This window comes from Heterocephalus glaber, unplaced genomic scaffold (assembly GCF_053883595.1).
Source record: "Heterocephalus glaber isolate CG9 unplaced genomic scaffold, H.glaber_assembly_v1.0 deba00000896, whole genome shotgun sequence".
Lineage (NCBI taxonomy): Eukaryota > Metazoa > Chordata > Mammalia > Rodentia > Bathyergidae > Heterocephalus > Heterocephalus glaber.
This window is the reverse complement of record NW_028258170.1, coordinates 288,578-303,621: the sequence shown is the minus strand read 5'-3', so window position 1 is coordinate 303,621 and position 15,044 is coordinate 288,578. Positions and strand designations below refer to the sequence as shown.

At 36.2% G+C, this 15,044-nt stretch overlaps 1 pseudogene; it reads right to left on the bottom strand.

Annotated features, from left to right (window-relative positions):
- Window positions 1–2,590, bottom strand: LOC101724346 (olfactory receptor 5D3-like; annotated as a pseudogene).
- Window positions 2,591–15,044: the final 12,454 nt, after the last annotated feature.

Here is a 15,044-nt window from a genome sequence, read left to right as displayed (position 1 = left end):
TCAAGTTTTATAACACAACAATTTGGTATGGATTAAATTCCTCACAGTCTCCTTCACATCTTTATTCCGGAGACTGTAGATGAATGGGTTAAGTGTGGGGATGACTACTGTATAGAAGACAGAGGCCACCTTGATCAGGAGCCATGAATTTTGGTAGTTGGAACATAGTAGAGAAAGAGAAGGGGCCCATGGAAGATATTGATGGCAGTTAGGTGGGAGGCACAGGTGGAGAAGGCTTGGCAGAGAGCCCCAGCTGAAGACATTTTCAGGACAGTGATGGAAATGAAAATATAAGAAGAACAATCAATAGGCTACTTATTTCATTGAAATAGGCAAAGATTAAAACAATCTCTGGTTAAGGTAGGGGTCAGAGCAGGAAGCAGCTACAATGGCACCATGGGCACATGCAAAGTTATTTATGAACTTTGTCCCACAAAATGATAAGGTCAACAGAAAGCATATGAATATTAAGGAACAGATTAGAGCCCAAGGGTATGAGGCAGCTACCAGCAAAGAACACAGCTTTGGGGACATCATCACTGTGTAGAGGAGAGGGTTGCAAACTGCCACAAATCAGTCATAGTCCATCACTGCCAACATGAATGTTTTTGTCACCACAAATATGCAGGCTAAGAAGAACTGCAGGATGCATACTGTGAAGGAGATAGTTCTGTCTTCCACCATTAGGTTTTCTAATAGCTTGGAAGTCACTATGCTGGAGTAACAGAAATCAACAAAGGACAGGTGGCTGAGGAAAAAGTACATGGGGGTGTGGAGTCTGGGATTGACCCTGATGGTCAGGATCATGCCCAGGTTCCCCAGCACAGTGACACTGTAGATGGCCAGGAACACTAGGAACAGGGGCATCTGGAAGTCCAGATACTCAGAGAAGCCCAGGAGGATGAAGGTGACTCCAGAAGTCTGATTTTCTTGGTTCCTGTGGACAAAAGAGAAAAGTTCTTACAAAGAAGTGTGAGCCAGTATTTGTAACCGAAAAGAGAAAGAAACAGTGACAGTCTGAGATATCCGTTGAAGAAATTGACAGAAATTCTGGTTTTCCTCTTTTAATAGTATTTCAAAAGATAATATTAACTTCTCTAATATATATAAGACTTTTTTAGTGACTGGAATAATAACAAAGACAAGTCAGGGAAAGAATAAGTGGAAAGTAGCATGCTATATTTGATGTTACAGGACTAAGTAGTGTCGTATCTATTTGACTTCATAGAAGGGCCACTCATTTTTGCCTGACTCTGATATTAATGAAAATACTTTCACTAGAGAAAATGCACATAATAGTTCCTACAGCTTCTTTTCTTGATGTATTTTTTAATCTGTGAGAATTAACTTAGAACAATCAAAAGTTGTATCATATAATCAAATGGTGACTGCAACTTTTTTATCGGTTGTTTAATTTTTCTCTTCCATGTTCTCAATTTTCTAGTAGCTTAATACTTAACACATCCTGAAGTTATATTTTAGTTCTATATGGAGCATTTTACTCATCTTTAATAATTTTTAACAATAGTAATGTAGTACGTTTAGTGGGATATTTCATTATTTTGAAAATGTTTATCACAGAAAAATATGTGTTGTGTCCACAATGATAAAACACTTCAGGTAATAATTAATGAGCTGCCCTTCACTTTTCAATGTGGCATATTTTAGAAGGTCAATGTGTCAAAAATAATAGTGATGAAAATAATAGACAATTCAAATAAATCTTAGCCCACAGTTAAATATATTCCACTTTCAATTTTGAATCAAGTTAAAAGCTTTGGAAAGCATAAGAGTAAGAATAGAGACTTATATTAAAGAGGATATCCTAACATTTCTCTGATATTCCTTAATAGCATTAAATATTTCTTAAAGGGAGAATGGAAATTGTAGTATCAGAATGAAAGTTGAATTTTTGCTAATGAATTCAGGTGTTAAAATAAATGATATGACGTGGTAGACAAAGAGCTTGATGCTTATTATGAGGGTTGTAATTTTGAAAAGTTTGTATAGTTAAGAAAATTAGGCCTTCTGTTATGCCTCATGTTTAATGTTCTCCCAAAGCCCCATGCACTCATAGTTGGGGCTTTGTCAGAGGTGGCTGGATCTAGAGTGTGTACAGTTCTAGGATCAAGGGCACCAGGATTAAGGGTGAGAGTGCTGCCCACCCTAAGTATCCTGGATAAAAAATAAGGGATAGAAAAAGCTGTGGTCACACCTTGTTGCTTTGTTACCTTCTACCCACCATGAACTCTTTCTCCTCTGTGATGCAATTCTGCCTTGGAGACAGCTGATAGTGGACTGAAACCTTTACCAACTCAGAGCTAAAAGAACATTTCCTCCCTTAACTTGTGAGGGTTGGGTATTTTGTCTCAGCAGCCAGTGAGAAAATTAAGACACCCTAGTATAGACATCTATCAACAAGTGAGCAAGTTTGGGAAACTTTCTTCCTGAGGTGATAGCAATACTGTAGAAATTCATGTTCCATTCCTAATCTAAGATCATCACTACATTTTCCCATTGTCCTGTACATTTTCCCATCGTAGTATATCTTCTGCTGATTCCTACAGCCTGATGTCTGTAGGAAATGCATCTTCCAGTAAAACCAATTCTTCAATATTTCCTCTGCAAAAATTTTTATAAAGTCTGATCACTGCAATCCAAAACTGTGCCCATATTTTTCAGTCACACTCCCATCAATTTAAAATATTTCCCACAGCATTATAAGATAATTTCCCATGATTAACTTATTATGAAATTAGGGGCATTAGAGATTCCAAATGCTATTAATTAATGAGTGTATAAAGTCTACACTGTGTAGCCTAGCTTTCCCAAAACTTCCCAGATTTAGATACCCAATTTTCACCAACCCTATTGCATTGTTCCTCAGTCATGTTATATTTATTAAGCTGTCAAATTAAGTTTGTTATTTTCACATCATATTCTCATCTTTTATGAATTATTTTACCATGTGCTATTATAAACATTGCTCATTGTTTAGTCTTCTCTACATATTCACAAATTGTAAAGTTTATAACTCATAATTACCATGAAATATATTATACTATTGAAAAATATGTTTGTTATTATCACTTATACCTTAAAATATTATGGGAAGATTTTTGTTAATTATTCTACATTGCTAAAGTGTTTGTTTAATTTCTGAGAAAACAAGGAAATCTCAATGAAAGAACAGGGATATCATGAAGAGAGTCAAAACTCTCTGGTAGTCAAAATAAATGGATTTTTTGGTACTAAGTTTTACACATATTCTAGTCTCTTCTGAACATTACTAGAACTCAAGATTTTTCTTCTAAAATTAAATAAATGAAATGCTACATAAACTCACCTAAATACAGAAGCACTTGAATGATTCATTTACTGAAGAATTCTTTGGTAAGTTTAATGAACTCCACAAATAAACTGGCTTAACATTTAATTAATAGAAATGAACATGACTACCAGAGTCCATGCTATATTTTATTGAATGTTTTGTATATTACGTTTTTTCCAACCTATTAAGAAAACCCAGAAATGACAGACACAAGATTACACCTAAAACATATCTCCTGGTGCCAAACTATGTTAAAAATAATGTCAACAAGACCTTGGGGACTTGGAAACTCAAGACTATCTTTAAGGTGTTGCCTGAGAGGACACAATTTGAGCAATTAGATGTAAAGCAGCCTGTGTGACATCTTGGTTGTGTATGATTCTTCTAAAGCCTTGGAGCATCTGTATGATCAGCTTTCCTGAATCTTAATAATTACTATATCTTAGTTTCTCAAAGGTACAGAACATAGAAATAAACAAAGAAAAAGTTGCATATTAATGTGAGTCCAGAGATTGATATTTTATTCCATGTTGATTTTGGTTTTTTTCCTTTTGTTCTGAAGGCTCAGTTATGTTCCTATATGTTGAAATGTATATCTGCCCACACAATAACTTTCATTATGTTTGCCTTTGCTAATTTGGCCTGTTTTAGAGAGTTTATTTTCTAATTAAACTATTGGTTTTCTTTGTAGAAAACAATTTGTGTTGGCCTTCCAAATATAGCTAAGTGATTTTCAGATGTCTATATTTATTACTGCATCTGAAAAAATACAGTCTTATGTTTTCATTAAAATTCTTATGGAAAATGCCAGTTTATGGAACCAATGTTATGTTTATTTACTTTAATAACTCTACACATCATACCTTTAAAAATACACCTAAAGAATACAAAGCCATAATGTAAGAATAGCTTTTTTGTAACTAGTACAAAGGCAAAACTACATTTGAAAATATTGGGTGCCAACATGTATTCAGCCAAATAATCTTCCACAAGGATTATAAGAATCTGAGGGGAAAAAAACTCTTCAAAAAATGTATTGCAATATTGGATATACATATTTGCAAAATCATTGGCGAAACACACAGGGATACACACACACATGCACACACAAGGGAATATTATTCAGGTTTAAAAAAAATAAGAAATCTTGTCATATGTAAGAGCCTTGATCAATTTGGGGGATATCATGTTCACTGAAATAACTCAGTTACAGAAGGACAACTACTTAACAATTTCCACCATATGAGGTGTCTGAAAACGACAGTACAATTAACTAATTAGGAAAGATGTAAAAGTTCTAGAGAATCAGATATACAATATTGTGTATAACCTCCTTACAAGTAATATGCATTTTATACTTAAAATTTTGTTGATGGTGTTTCTTTTTTTTTTCTTAAATTCTTTTATTGGTACATTTTAGGTATACAACACAATTACATTTCTCACTGGGAACTTGTACCTTTATATGATGCATCTTGGTTCTTATTTGTTCCCCATTCCTAGCCCTCCCTTAACCCCCTCCACCCTTCCCTATCTACAAAGACTTTATTTCCATTTTTTCCATTCTTCATTTTTCCTTTTCCTTCTTTCCTTTCCCCTGCCCCTCCCACTACCCCTACCCCTACCCCTTGGGAACATTTCTTCCTATTTTACATTATCTATTATTCATTATAATCATTGGTACATTTTAGATATACAATATAATGACATTCATTGTTGGAAATTTGCAACTTTACATAATTTCTCTTGGTTCCCATCTTTCACCCTTGCCCAACCCTCCCTGCAACCCCTCAATTCCTCCATACTTTAAAAGATTTTGTTCCTATTTTTCCATTTTCTCATATTAATTAAATTCCCTTATTTCCTTACCCCTACCCCTCCCACCTACTTCCCCTTTGCTCCTTTTCTTCCTGTTTCACATTACCTGTCATACATTTTAGTCTCCATTTACACTTTCAGTTTTTCACACCAGAGAAACTATTCGGTATTTATATATGTGTGTCTTATTTATTTCACTTAAGAGTATCGCCTCAATGTGCATCCACTTAGCTATAAATGTCTCCAATTTCTCACTTTTTATGGCTGAGTCCTACTCCATTTTATGAAAAAAATCACATTTTCTTTATTCAGTCCCCAGTTGATGGCCATTTGGGCTGTTTCTAAGTTTTAGCTATCACAAACTATGCTGCTATGAACATGGGTGCACATATATCACTGTGGTATGATTCTTTCAATTCTTTGGGGAAGAAACCCAGCAGTGGAATAGTGGGGTCAAATGGGACTTCTAGTCCGAGTTCTTTGAGGTATCTCCATATTGACTTCCACAGTGGTTGCACCAGTCTACACTCCCACTAGCAGTGGAACAGGGTTCCTTTTTCCCCACAGCCCTGCCAGCATTTGTTATTGGTTGATTTCATGATAGCAGCCATTCTTTCTGGCGTGAGGTGGAATCTCAGAATTGTTTTCACTTGCAACTCACAAATGACCAGTGATGTTGAACATTTTTTTATGTATTTATTTGCTATTTCTACTTCTTTGTCTGAGAAATGTCTGTTCATTTCAGATGCCCATTTTCAGATTGGGTCTTTAAATTTGGGAGGTCTGATCTTTTTAAGTTTTTTATAGATTCGAGAGAGTAGACCTTTGTCTGAGGAAGAGCAGGTGAAGATTGTTTCCCACATTTTGGGTTGTCACTTCACTCTGCAGGTGGTTTCTCTTGCTGTGCAGAAGCTTTTTAATAAGAAGAGATCCCACTTGTTGATTGTTTGTGCTAGTTCACAGGCAACTGAGGTTTTGTTCATAAAATCTTTTCCTACACCAATGTATTCAAGAGTTCTACCTAACCTCTGTTCCAACTGGTTCAGAGTTTCTATTTTAATATTTAGATCTTTAATCCATTTTGATTTTAGTTTAGTGCATGGCGAGAGATATAGGTCTAGTTTTAATCCTTGGCAAGTTGAAGCCCAGGTTTTCCAGCACCATTTATTAAAGAGGCTATTTTTCCTCCAGTGAGGGTGTTTGGCTCTTTTATCCAAGATGAGATGGCTGAGTGTGTCTGGCGTTGTTTCTGCATCTTCTAATCTGTTCCACTGGTCCTCAGGTCTGTTTCTTTGCCAGTACCATGCTGTTTTTATCACAGTAGCTTTGTAGCAGAGTTGCAGGTTGGGGATTGTGATACCCCCTGCCATGTCTCTGTTACCTAGAATTGCTTTTGCTATTCTGGGTCTCTTCTTGTTCCAAATGAATTTTTGGATTGTTTTCTCGAGGTCTATGAAGTATGCTGCTGGGATCTCAATTGGAATTGCATTGAATCTATATAGCAGTTTTGGAAGTATGGCCATTTTCACTATAGTAATCCTTCCTACCCAGGAGCAGGGGATGTCTGTCCATTTTCTGATACCATTTTCAATCTCTCTTTTCAGAGTGCCATAGTTTTCAGAGAAGAGGTCTTTGATTTCTTTCATTAGGATAATTCCTAGGTATTTCAGATTTTTGGATGCTATTGTGAAAGGAATCTTTGCCCTATTTCTTTCTCAGTGAGTCTGTCATTCATGTACTGGAAAGCTATTGATTTTTGTGTTGACCTTGTAACCAGCTACTTGACTGAATTTGGTTATTAAATCTAGTAGACTTCTGATTGAGTTCTTGGCATGTTCTATATAGAGTATCATGTCATCTGCAAATAATGACAATTTGACTTCTTCATTTCCTATCTTTATTCCTTTTATTTCTTTCTCTTGTCTAATTGCTGTGGCTAGTGATTCCAAAACTATATTGAACAAGAGTGGAGATAGTGGACATCCTTGTCTTTTCCTGATTTTAGTGTGAAGGATTCCAGTGTTTGACCATTTAGTATGACATTGGCTGTTGGTTTTTCATAGATGGCTTCTATCAGTTTGAGGTAGATACCATCTATTCTAATTTTTTGTAGGGTTTTTATCATAAATGCATGTTGGATTTTGTCAAATGCTTTTTCTGCATCTATGGAGATAATCATATGGTTTTTGTCCTTGGCTCTATTGATATAGTGTATTACATTAGTTGATTTGCATATGTTGAACCATCCCTGCATCCCTGGGATGCATCCTACTTGATCAGGGTGTATGATCTTCTTGATGATCTTCTGCATTCTATTTGCCAGTATCTTGTTAAGGATTTTGGCATCTATGTTCATTAGTGAGATTGACCTATAGTTCTCCTTTTCAGTTGGATCTTTCTCTGCTTTGGAGATGAAGGTGATGCTTGCTTCAGGGAATGAATTTGGGAGTATTGCTTCCCTTTCAATTTCATTGAAGAGTTTAAACAGTAGTGGCAGCAGTTCCTCTCTAAATGTCTTGTGGAATTCAGTAGTGAAGCCATCAGGGCCTGGGCTTTTCTTAGTTGATAAGTTCTTAATTACATTTTCAATTTCATTGGTTGATACTGGGGTGATCAGAATTTTTAAGTCTTCTTCGTTCAAGTTCGGTAATTCATATGTATCTAGGAATCTGTCCATTTCTTCTGTGTTGTCCATCTTATTGGCGTATAGGTTCTGGAAGTAGGTATTGATGATCCTCTGGATTTCTGCTGGGTCTGTTGTCATTTCACCCTTTTCATTCCTAATTGCATGGATTTGGGCCTTTTCTTTCCTTTCTCTGACAAGGTTGGCTAAGGGATTTTCAATTTTGTTGATTCTTTCGAAGAATCAACTCTTGGCTTCATTGATTTTTTTGTATCATTCTCTTAGTCTCCATTGCATTGATTTCTCCTCTGATCTTTATAATTTCTTCCCTTGTATGAGCTTTGAGATTGTACTGCTCTTCTTTTTCTAGAAGCTTGAGGTTCAGCATCAGGTAGTTTAATTTGGCTTGTTCTGTTTTCATAATATGTTTATTCACTGCTATGTATTTCCCTTGTAAGACTACTTTCATTGTGTCCCATAGATTCTGATATATTGTATTGTCATTGTCATTTAATTGAAGGAACTGTCTGATTTCTTCTTTAATTTCCTCTGTAAGCCATTGGTTATTCAGAAGTGTGTTGTTCAATTTCCACATGTTTATGAAATTTTTGGAGTTTCTTTTGCTATGGATCTCCAATTTCATCACACTATGGTCTGGTAATATACAGGGGTTAACTTCAATTCTTTTGCACTTACTTAAGCATGTTCTATGTGTGAGTATGTTGTCTATTTTGGAGAATGACCCATGTGCAGCTGAGAAGAATGTATATTCTGATTTTGTGGGGTGGAAGACTCTCTAAACATCTGTATATGTCATTTGTTCAAGAGGTCGATTGAGTTCTAGTATGTAATTGCTTAATTTTTTGTTGATCTACCTATTTGTGACAGTGGGGTGTTGAGGTCCCCCACTACAATTGTATTAGTGGATATATGACTTTTCATGACAATTAGTATTTGTTTTATACATTTGGGCGAACTAGTGTTTGGTGCATAGATATTTATGATTGTCATCTCTTCCTCTTTGATCATTCCCTTTACAAGGCTATAGTGCCCTTCATCTCTCTTAATCAGTGTTGGTTTGAAATCTACTTGATCTGCAAAGAGTATAGCTACTCCTGCTTTTTTTCCCATTCCCGTCGCATGGAGTATTGTTTTACAACCTTTACCTTTCAGTCTATGAATTTCATTTTGAATTAAGTGTGTTTCTTGTATGCAGCATATTGTTGGATTTTGCTTCTTGACCCATTCTGCCAGTCTGTTTCTTTTGATTGGTGCATTGAGACCATTAACGTTGATGGTTATAACTGAAACATACTGGCTTATCATTGCCATGACTTTTTCTTTTTGTTGAGTTCTCCCCCTTTACATTTAATTTCTTGTCATGCCAGATGGGTTCATTCTGCTTTGCTTCCTGGGGTTGTGATCCTCAATGTCTGTTCCTAGGATATTGTGTAAAATTTTTTTGAGCGCCTGTTTGGTATTCATGAAGTTCCTAAGATGCTCTTTGTCATGAAAGTATCTTATTTCTCCATCCATTTTGAAAGACACTTTTGCAGGGTACATCAATCTGGGTTGGAGGCTGTTTTCTTTTAGGGCTTGGAATATGTCACTGTAAGCTCTTCATGCCTTGATGGTTTGTTTTGAGAAGTGTTCTGGGATTCTGATGGGCTTTCCTTTATATGTGATTTGTTTCTTTTCTATAACTTCTTGTAGAACTTTGTTCTTCTGTTGAGTTTCTGGAATCTTAACAATTGTTTGCCTATGTGTAGTTTTTTTTTTTTTTGATCAAGGCTATTTGGAGTCCTATATGCCTCACTTATCTGTATGTCAAGTTCTTTTCCTCTGCTTCGGAAGTTTTCTGCCATTACTTCTGTAAAGAGGTTTTTTTGATGTCATCTGCACTCTCTCCTGTTTCTTCATTGACTCCAATCAGTCTTATGTCATTCTTCTTTGCATCATCTAGCAGCTGCTGGATTGATTTCTCATGTTCCCTTATAATTTTGAAGCAATTTTTCTTTTCCTGGTCATTCATTGCAATCTTATCTTCTATATCTAAAATTCTGCCCTCACATTGGCTCATTTTGCTGTGTAGACTTTCAATGGAGTTTTTCATCTCCTGGAAATCTATTTGCATCTGTTTTATGGATTCCATTTGTTTCCTGTGTTGGGATTCCGTCATGTTCCTCAGCTCCTTTCTATTTATTAATCTTGTCTTGCACTAGGAGCACAATTTCTCCTGTTAGCTCAGAAATTATTTCTGATTTCATTTTTTTCAGATCCCCTTTTGTTGCCAGTTCAGTGGGTGCAGGTAGTTGAGTATCAGAGTGTTCCATCTCATTTCCCTTTGGGGTTTCTGTAGGTGATCTGGAAGTCTGGTTTTGAGACTTATTTACTCGTTTTCTCATTTTGACTGGGAGGCTCAGGGCGGGGGGTGTCCTATGGTGCCCAAGCCCAGTTCACCTCCTCTGAGCTGGAAGAGTTGTGACAGGGGCCAGGAGCGGAGGTAGGGATGGTGGCCCAGAAGCCCCTTCCTCTGGGCCAGGAGTGGCGGGTCAGAAGGTGGCCCAAAAGCCCTTTCCTCTGGGCTGGGAGTGGTGGGAGGGATGTTGGCTGGGATGCCCCTTCCTCTGGACCAAGAGCAGTGAGATAGTGGCTCAGAGGCCCCTACCTCTGGTCTGGGAGTGGCAGGATGGGTGGCGGCCCAAAAGCCCTTTCCTCTGGGCTTGTAGTGGCAGGATGGATGGTGGCCCAGAAGTCCCTTCCTCTGGGCTGGCAGAGGTGGGACAGAAGGTAGTCCAAAAGCCCTTTCTTCTGGGCTGGGAAAGGTGAGTGACCCAAAAGCCCTTTCCTCTGGGCCAGGAGGGGTGGGACCAGTCATTGTAAATTATGCTGCTGAGATTATATGAAGGCTTCCATGAACAAGATATGTTTTTCCATTTATTTAGTGTCCTTGAATCTTTGTAAGCAATTTATAGTTTTCTATGTACCATTCTTGCAGCAGTTTGGCTAAGTTTCTTCCTATGTGACTTGCAGTGCCCAGGAGGAGGCTTCTGGGCCACTGTACCACCCCATCCCTCAGCACAGAGGAGGTGAGGCTATTCCAGCACCCAGGAGGAGGCTTCTGGGCCACTGTACCACCCACCTCAGTGAACCAGACTTTCAGATCACTGAAAGCAACCCCAAAGGGAAATGAGATGGAACACCCTTTTACTCAACCACCTGGACTCCCTGAACTGGCAACAAAAGAGGATCTGGAAAAAATACAAAGAGAAATAATTTATCAGATAACATCAGAGATGGTGCCCATAATGCAAGACAAGATTAATAAATCTAGAGAAGACACAGATAAAAAAATGGAGGAACTGAGGAACATGATGGAATCCCAAAACAGGAAACAAATGGAATCCATAAAACAAATGCAAACAGATTTCCAAGAGATTAAAAACTCCATCGAAAGTCTGAGCAGCAGAATGAGCCAGTGTGAGGACAGAATTTTAGATATAGAAGATTAGGTTGCAATGAATGACCAGGAAAAGAAAAATTGCTTCAAAATTATAAGGGAACATGAAAAGTCAATCCAGCAGCTGCTAGACGATGCAAAGAAGGATAACATAAGACTGATTGGAGTCAGTGAAGAAACAGAAGAGAGTACAGATGACATAAAAAAACTCTTCACAGAAGTAATGGCAGAAAACTTCCCAAGCAGGGGAAAAGAACTTGACATACAGATAAGTGAGGCATATAGGACTCCAAATAGCCTTGATAAAAAAAAAAAAAAAAAAAACCTACACATAGGCATATAATTGTTAAGATTCCAGAAACTCAACAGAAGAACAAAGTTCTACAAGTAGTTAGAGAAAAGAAACAAATCACATACAGAGGAAAGTCCATCAGAATCACAGCAGACTTCTCAGTGCAAACACTCAAGGCAAGAAGAGCTTGGAGTGACATATTCTAAGCCCGAAAGGAAAATACCCTCCAACACAGGTTGATGTACCCTGCAAAAGTATCTTTTAAAATTGATGGAGAAATAAGATACTTTCATGACAAAGGGCACCTTAGGATCTTCATGAATACCAAACCAGCACTTCAAAAAATTTTACACAATATCCTAGGAACAGACATTGAGGATCACAGCCCCAGGAACCAAAGCAAAATGAACCCATCTGGCATGACAAGAAATTAAATGTAAAGGGGGAGAATCCAACAAAAAGAAAATATCATGACAATGATAATGCAATATGTATCAGTTATAACCATCAATGTTAATGGTTTCAATGCACCAATCAAAAGAAACAGACTGGCAGAATGGGTCAAGAAGCAAGATCCAACAATATGCTGCATACAAGAAACACACTTAATTCAAAAAGAAACTCACAGACTGAAAGTTAAAGGGTGGAAAACAATTCTCCATGTGACAGGAACCCAAAAAAAGCAGGAGTAGCTATCCTGTTTGAATTTCAAACCAAAATCTGAAACTCTTCTGGTCCCAAGAATTTCAGATAAGGGATAGTCAGCTTGTATGTACTAATCTATTGTGAACATGTGTTTTCACACCTCTTAAGTAAAAACTTAAGAACAGAACTGTTGGTTCTTAACAGTAATACAAGAAATTTCTATGTTGTTCTCCAAAATGGTTTTGTCATTTTACATTCACATTAGCAGTATTAGAAAGTTCTAACTAGTTCACACCTAAGCTGACATTTGTTCTTTTAAAACTTTTACCTCGGGGTGGGGATTTAGCTCAGTAGTTTCGCTGCCTGTTGCGCAAGTGCAAGGACCCGAGTTCGATCCCTGGTACCAAAAACAAAACAAACAAACAAAAAAAAAAACAAAAATTTTACTTCATTTCCCTAATGAGTGTATAATATGATCTTGGTATTGTACTGTTTAGTATTTTTCTGATTCTAGTGTTGCACACCTTTCCTTGTGCTTTACTATTTATCACCTTCTTGTGTCTACTTTTTAATTGGCTTGTCTACTAATGAGCTGTAAGTGTTCTTTATATAGTCTGGTTATAGGTTATATGTATTATAAATATGATCTGTTTAAGGACTATTTTTCATTTTCTTAACAATGTCATTTAAAGTTCTAAATTTTGATGGAATCTCATTTATCAATTTCTTTCTTTTATACATCATGTTTTTTGTATCCTAGGAAATTCTTGCCTACCCTAAATTTATGAACATTTTCTCTTATAATTTCTTCTTAAAGATTTTTAGTTTTAGTCTTTCATATTTAGGTTCATAGATCCTTTCAAGTTATTTTTATGTATGGAAATAAAGGGTTGAGGTAAATTTTTTACATATGCATAACAGTTGTTCTAGTACCATTTGTTGAAAACACAATCTTTTCCTCTGCTCCTGAGTTGAGTTTATGTTCTATAAAATGTTAATGTTAAATAATCTTTCAAAATTCAGTGGACCATATATGTGTAGTTCTATTTCTAGATTCTCTGTTTTATTCCAATGATCTATATGTCTTTCCTTACACCAACACTGCCTTGATTACTGTAGCTTTAGAGGAAGTATTAAAATTAGTTAATAAATGTCTTCAAACAGTTTTTTTTTCCTTTTCACTTTTCTAGGTCTTTTGTACTCCTATATAACTTTCAAATTTCAATATCCAATTCTTCATTTATAGCAAGTATACATAAACGTGAATTTTTATACATAACTTGTGTTTTCTCATTCTGCTAAATTCAGATACAAATTCTAGGGGATCCTAGAGATTTCTTAGTATTTTCTCTGTAGATGATCATTTCATTTACGTATAAAGATTTTACTTCTACCTTTCCAATCCTATGCTAATTGTTTCTTTTTATTGCCAGACTATTTTGGTTTGGGCCTATGTTTCAAAGTTTAATGGACAGATGAAGAGTAGGCATATCTGCCCTTGTTCCCCACCTTACGGAGAAACTATTGTATCTTTTCCATTCATATAAGGTATTTTTGCTGTAAGTATGGAGTACATGTCTTATCTGTTAGTCTTATCTGTTGAGAAGTTTCTGTTCTACTTCTAGTCTCCTGATAGCTTTTATGAAGAACAGCTGTAGAATTTAGTCCACTACTTTTTCTACCACTAGTGACAGGATCATATGGCTTTTTCCTTTCCTCTGTTAAAATGATGACTTTTGGGGGTGGATCTTCCAGTGCTGAACCAACACTCCCATCCCTTTAATAACAGCATGCTCTATCTACTTCCAGAGCTGACTTCTAATAGCTTGTTTTGTTAAACAAATTTTTATCTATGTTCATGCCTTTTTCTTCTATTATCTTTATCCAATTTTAGTACTGGCACAATGTTTGTTTCCTAAAATTGAGGGGAGAAGTGTTCCTTCTTTTTGCTGCTTTAAATGTTTGATCTAATTCATCAGTTAAAATGTATATGAGCCTGTTGTTGTCATATGAGTAGGCTTTCAAGCTGGGAATATACTTTCTTTAATAGGTGCTATTCAAATTTCATATTTCCTCCAGAGTCAGTTTCATTAATTTGTCTTCCAAGGTACTTCTTAGAAGTTGTCAAATTTATTTCAAAAAAGACTTTTGTAATATGTTTTCTATATCCTTTTAAATTCTGTAAAATCTGTGGTAATGTCCTCTAAATTTTGATACTGTAATTATAACAATGTATAACTGATACTGCATAGTAGGAAGAAAAGGTCTAAAGAGTAGGGGAATTGGGAGGGGTGGGGAAATGGAAAGAAGGGAAAAGAAAAAATATGAGAAAAGGAACAAATAATGGAAACCAAGTCTTTGCAAATAGGAAAGGATGGAGGGGGTGAAGGGAGGGTAGCTGAAGGGGAAAAAATAAGAACCAAGATACTCATGTAATGGTACAAAATCCCAGTGATGAATGTAAATGTATTTTATACATAAAATATACCAATAACCTTAATGAAAAAAAGTTTATTCCTATGTATTTATTTATTTATTTATTTTTTATTTTTGTATTAAATTCGTTTATTGGTACATTGTAGGTATACAACGCAATTACATTTCTCATTGGGAATTGTACCTTTACATAATGCATCTTGGTTCTTATTTTTTCCCCATTCCTAGCCCTCCCTTCATGCCCTCCACCCTTCCCTGTTTACAAAGACTTTATTTCCATTTTTTCCATTTCTCCTCATTTTTCCTTTCCCTTCTTTCCTTTCCCCTGACCCTCCCACTACCCCTACCCCTTTGGACCTTTTCTTCCTATTTTACATTATCAATTATTCATTCTAATCATTGGTACATTTTAGGTATACAATATAATGACATTCATCAT